This window comes from Montipora foliosa, chromosome 2 (assembly GCF_036669935.1).
Source record: "Montipora foliosa isolate CH-2021 chromosome 2, ASM3666993v2, whole genome shotgun sequence".
NCBI lineage: Eukaryota > Metazoa > Cnidaria > Anthozoa > Scleractinia > Acroporidae > Montipora > Montipora foliosa.
The window spans coordinates 24,361,976-24,368,409 of record NC_090870.1 but is presented as its reverse complement, the minus strand read 5'-3'; the positions used below and the strand labels follow the sequence as shown (position 1 = coordinate 24,368,409).

Here is a 6,434-nt window from a genome sequence, read left to right as displayed (position 1 = left end):
ATTTTGAAACAGTCTCTTGAAATTGTTGAAACTGGTTTGAGCCACCTTAATTACCGTAAGCTAATAAAATTGATTATCATGAAAACTGACCGGAACAATTCCTCCAGCTGTAGCTTGGCTCAACAACAATGTTGAGACTGACAGTTCATCATTTATCACTCGCATGTTTCATCAAAACGAATGAAAAACAACAGAACGTTTTGATGCCAGGGATGTAAAACCCAGGCGTACCAGTCCTCTCACTGTCGCGTACTATTTATCATACCAATTTAGTTAAAGCAGCGATCAGGGCATGAAAAAAACACGCAACATTCCTCCCAGCCTTTTTCCAGAGCAAAAAGATGACGAGAAATGTTGCCTTCTAGCCATTGTCTGTTCTTTTTTTACTATCATATTTTCAAGGCATTTTGCATAATTATGTAAATTGCTTTTCAATTGATAGCGTATCAAATAACGTTGATGGAAGTAGAAATAAGTGCTGTTTGTTGTTGCCCATCCTTTCCTAGCATATTCCACTTTAATTTACCTACCTAGTTACATGTAAAATAATATGAGACATCACAATGTACAGCACATATTAAATGGAAAACACCTCAACTGTCATCCATCTTAGGCGGCGACAGATGTAATGAAAACTATTACTAGTTTTAATTTAGTGAAAGGTTACTCTTCAAACGAAGGTCCGGATGCTTTTTCAGGGGCACCCAACGTCAATTTTTGGAAAATATCTGTTCGGAAGACGATTTGAGATCTAGAATTTTCGGAACATTTGTTCCAAAATTTCTTGCTTGCCTGCCTGTCCTAAGATTTTCGAACATCTACAAAAATGAAATAATTGCCCATTTTTAACGCATTTTTACCCTAAAAAGGTCACCTAGAATTTTCGGGAGCCCTTTTTCTGGCTGAAATTTTCGAAAAGGTATGTTTTGATCCCTATAATTTTCGGATCACTAGACTTTCAGCTAGGAAATCCGAACAGATAAAAACAATTTAGGGGGTAAAAATATGCCTATATCTATCGTTTAAACACCAAAATACGTTTAACAATGCTATGTATAAGTGGTTTTGAACTATATTCTCGTTGGGTGCCCCTGGCTTTTTGGTTTTCTGACACTTGAATCACAGTTTCAAACCGAATGACTTGACACCAAAACACAAAATAATCGTGCTTGTTTTGGTGTCTTGGAGACCATATGTTGGGAAGAGCAAACAAACAGACGGCGGACATGGTGGAAGCAAATGCATGGTTCTATTGGGAACCAAACTCTGGTCTGATGTGAACACACTCCATTGTCTTTTTTCCTTTTAATTTCATGCAGTAACAACGGTACATTGCTAATATTAGTTCCACTCATCATAAAACCAAAAGAAGTTGAAACTTCTGTTTAAACAGAACCACAGGTTTTCTACCGAGGACGAGTAAGTTGCCGCCTGGCAAAATTAACACATTGTCGTGGAGTCGTTGCGCCGGTGGCCCAAACAAAATGTGCACCGTTTTATTTTAGAATTAAGAAAATGTTCCCACGTTTTTGCTGCCCGGCGGACATTAAAATTTGTTGTTGTAACAAATGTATTCGTCCCAGTGAAGTCAGTTAAGGCCAGGCCCCAAGCTTAAGGCTTATCTTTGGAGAGTTTTCCCAGAGCCTTTCTCGGAAAAGTGATCCGATCAAGCTTTTAATAATTAGACTTTCGCATCACTTTTAGCAAAGATAGCACATTGTAAATAATATTCTGGTACCACTGTCAAATACACCCAAACCAAATTGCATCTGCATGACGTGCATGACCGTCTCTTTTAATTAAATTTGTCAGTTCTTTGTGAAAACTATCTACAGCTTTACATTTTTAATCTTTTCTGTGTTAGTCTTTCTAAAAAAGACACTATTTTAAGCAAACAATTTATGTTCATCTACTTTTAAGGAAACAAATCCTCGGCTCGTTTGTCCATTAATTCGTCGTCACAATTTAGCTTTCGTGCAGCCATACATAATGAACTGCGTTTGTTGATGGGCGAATTCTCCTGAAAGAAAAAGGGTGTAAGTTAATAAAGTAGTTTGGTTTTTTCGTTATTTGACTGAAAAAACAACGACTTGGAGTTCATTGAAACTCGAGCAACGGCTCCTTACGTCATATGTAAATTATCGATCCTCTTTTCTACCCACTGGTTTCTGATTAAAGGGGCTAGGTCACACAATTTTAAGCAATTTCAGCTCTGATCGAATGGTCATAGAATTAACTAAAATATCAAAATAACTGTTCAAAACTATAGAAGAACTCTAACAAAACACAGGGAAGCCAAGAAGGGACATGAATGGACAAAACTGGCGAGGATTGAAATGGATTGAATTTGGGTAAATTTGAAAAACGTCGGCCCACCTTTTTTCAAATTTATATCAGTCTTTAGTATAAACACACAGGTGATTATACAAAATCGCGCGCTCTCATTGGCTCGCTATCTCGGATTATCAGCCGATAATCGCCTCGACGGACAAAATGGCTACCAGTAGTTTTGCCACTGTAAGTGAAGATAATTTCGCGTTAAATTTTTTTTTTCTCGTTTTTGAAACAATCACCTGTGTATTTATACTAAAACAATTATTCGCCTCAGGCTCAGTGATTATCGGTGAATATTCACCTCGACTTCGTCTCGGTGAATATTCACCGATAATCACTTCGCCTTCGGCGAATAATTGTTAAATATTAAAATGTCATTTGCACAGCTGGATAATCATTCTCAGTTGTTATGTGGCCGTGGTTTTGCAAATGAAAGACTCTTGCTCCGCCAATTTGACGTTTAGAGCTCATAATTAACACAATTAAACAAAATTACCTAAAATAGTGTGACCTAGCCCCTTTAAGTATTAATTGTCTTCAACACGCCTCCATTTTACGATCACGTGCTACGGACTGTCATGAATGAAACCGCTCAAAGTGGTCGTTTTTGATGGTGTTTGCAAATGAAAATTGTAAAATACTAACCTATCCTCGGAGACTCAGGGGCAGATAGGAAGATAGGGTAAGATAGTATGGGCGAGGGAATAAAGCGATGAAAAAAAGCTGTGAGAGCGGTCATGGGGATACATTGATGCTATACTAGTTCCTAAATGTCGGAATATAACTGGTTTTTTTTTTTATTGCTGCTGCGTTTCATCCCTTTTTCATCGATTTTTCCCCTCGCCGACCCAAATATCCGATGTTGGAACTATAGAACTGGCGAAATTTTTGTTAAAAACGGCGGAGTCGAGGGATGCCATGATCAAAGCAATGTTTGACAAGCGGTGTATTGCTGTGCATTTCGCATTTCATTTGCCGTGAGGCCATTTCTTGCTTTAAAACACTTTTAGTGTTAGTTTATAAATGTTAGCAACAGAACACTACTACGGGCTCTTTAAATATCATGACAAGCAGGCTAATTTCATCGAAACACTAGCTAAGGCCCCGACTTTCCAAAACAAATGACTCGGGCGCGAACAAAAGAATGGCGTTAAACATAAAAAAATATAATTTGGTAAGGTATGATTAAACTATTGCTTTAATTCATCTGTGACTAAGCCGACCCGTGTTCTCGGTTGGGACTAGTAACATATTTAGCAATAGATAACGATTGACGTACGATTGACAATTTTTTTTAGTTAAAGTTACCTGGTGCTCGTTTATTGTGCGCAGTCCATTCCCTCCTGCATTTCGTCCCTTCCTAGGAAGATGCCAGTTAGCACCAAAGGCTTCACTATCCCTCGCCACAAAGATTAGAAACAAAATGCCAAAAATTACCACTGCAGCAGTCAGCTTCATTTTGATTTCTCTTGTGTTAATATTGCAGAGACTACAAGATCGTGGTTTTGAAGCACGTAGGAGTTGCACTTGGAAATTTAGTTGAAAGTCTAAGGTTTATGGCGTATATATAAGCAGTACTGATCGTTAATTATTGGACCACAGCTGCAAATTATCGTGTTAACGAACTAAACAACAAAGTGCGCAACGGAACTAGGAAGCAGACTATATTAGCTGTAATCATCCAATAGAACCCTCATAAAAATTCTCTTTTAATAAAAACAGAGCAGCTTGCTTAAGTTAAAACAGTTATCTCCAATGGTGGTTTGTTACTACATGTTTAAAGACCCTTTTTTCATATCCTTATGGTCACAAATATTCGGCATGATGCCATAAAATTGCTTCAAATATAAATTTATTTGCCTTAATATCGGACCCTTTGTTACCACTCGATAAGCCAATCTTTAAAAAAAAAAAACTTTCAGACTAGTAAAAAGTTCCAGCTTTTCTCATATTCCAACATAATCCTCAGCGAAGCAATCTCGATTTTCTGAGCTCCATTTATCGACAGAGGCCCATGGACTATTTCATATTTATGGTCCAACCACTTGGCCCTCTATTTCATGCTTAACCTTGACATTTTACTTAAAAAGTTTAATTTTACTTTCATTTCCGTTAATACTTATTCTCCATTATTCACAGCATTTCCGTCAAATTTAAAAGACTTGGTTGGAAACTCTGAAACATCTTTAGTTAATTACCTGGGTCTATATCAGAAAAAAACGGAGCGTTTACCTTTTTCCATATAATGTCGTTTATTGAATAAAAGAGATAGTACAAGCTACATATCTCATTTAACTATCGTAAATTGTCTTTGTAAACGGTGAATGCCATTGTTAGTGACTAGGCCTTTTCCTGTTGTTTGGCAAATTGTCCTAGAACGAAACTACAACTGAATAAGACTAAAAGGAAACGTAACCGTAGTAAGCTCAGGTTTTGGTGATTTAAAAATGGATTTTTGCCAACCATTCAGTTTCACCCTGAAGCAAGAGGAGTACTTTGACATTTATTAATTTCTATCAGTTAAAACTCTTTTTCGGCAAGAGCAAAGCAGCGTTAAATCAGCATTGTAAAAAAATAGAAAATGTTTTTTTTTCTCAAAAAGCATTTAAAGGAAAGCAATACATATTTTTAAAGCTAAGAAAATAAGCTTTCCAAAAAAGTATAACTTTTTTACAGACACCTAAAACATTTTATTAAAAGAGAGTGTAAAGAAAAATAATGAAAAAAAAAATAACACTACAATCGGTTTCCCACTCAAATTTGCCCATTTTAACGTTAATTACGAATTTTTGAGTGACCAAGAAATTTCGCCCTCATTTTATTAGCTTTATTGGACAAAAATTTGACGGAAAACTGACCAGGCACGAATATTTTCAGAATTTTTTTAGTAGTCCGATTAGCTAAGTCATTCTCTTTCTCACCATAAAACTCCTTTCCTTGACAGTTTGAAATAAAATCAACACGTGGCAGGATACGCCGATATTACTAACATGAGCGTGCCGATCTTGATAACAAAACGCCTCGACTACTCACTCATTAGCACGTGGGATTGTTAAACTCGCTTTGTTGAAACTTTGCCAGTTGATCACCATATTCTAAGAAATTCTGTAAAATCTGTTGAACAACTGTAGACGTCTCACACGAAATCCACCTATCGTCAGGTGTCAGGTCTTCTAGCGTGTTGAAAGAAGATAAAACAGCCAATTGATTTCTATTACCGTTGGCAAAGACTATATTATAGTGAACCAGTTCAGGTTGCTTTCGAGTTTTTCAATAGTTCAGTATTGTTTGTGTTATTCGATGACATCTTACTGATTCGCTCAGTAACACAAAGGCTCCAAAAACGGTTCGACGCTTCAGCATAAGATGAAAACATACAAAGGTGAACCATTATCCTAACGGCAGCTGTTTTTCCCTTTTTCGCTAAAAAGCCGTTGCTGTTAGTGACGATCCGATAAATTATTTTTCACTTTTCAGTGAGTTTGCTTTGGTAAAATACCACAAGCAATTGAAAATCGAACAGCGTATGCCTCAGTATTATGGACAATCAAGGCAAGTTGATACGTTCTACCTTAGCCAACGCCGGGTTTCTCTGGCAAACCTTCGACAGTTTTTATCAACCAATTTAAATATAATGAACAGAAGCCATCGCTAGGTGCTAAAACATATGTTGGACGTTCAACAATGCATCAACATAACAATGTTTCCTTTATAGGTTTCGACACTTAAAAGGAAGTTGAATTATTTACGCCTACTCGAACTTAAGATCACTTGATTCCCTTTACTGTATCGTAAAGTTTTTAAAAAGCTCACACTTGATGATAATAATTGTTATGTTATAAGAAAGAGATAAACAAAGACATGCCTATGTGCGATTTTTAGAAGGTTCTCGTCGTGATGACCCAACAAATTATGCGCAATGGAAATTTACCTCTTACGGACAGAACATTCATTTCCGTGCTGTCCCTATATTGTACGAGGAAAGTGACCTCTCCCTCGATTGTTTCGCGTCCTATCCTTGCTGGCTGTTTGCAAAGTTTTCAGTAACTTCCGAGGCCATGAAATATACTTTCGGGTGACCTCCATCGTGATATTTGGCC

At 37.0% G+C, this 6,434-nt stretch overlaps 1 long non-coding RNA gene across 2 annotated transcripts; it reads right to left on the bottom strand.

Moving 5' to 3' along the window:
- Positions 1-1,763: 1,763 nt before the first annotated feature.
- LOC137990593 (uncharacterized) lies at positions 1,764-5,548 on the bottom strand. 2 transcript variants are annotated; one of them, XR_011121523.1, is made up of 3 exons: positions 5,368-5,382; positions 3,643-4,706; positions 1,764-2,020 (listed from the first exon to the last, which is right to left on the bottom strand). It is a non-coding gene; the product is annotated as an uncharacterized lncRNA (long non-coding RNA). The 2 variants fall into 2 exon arrangements; XR_011121522.1 differs by having other exon boundaries at positions 3,643-5,548.
- Between the last annotated feature and the right edge of the window lie 886 nt (positions 5,549-6,434).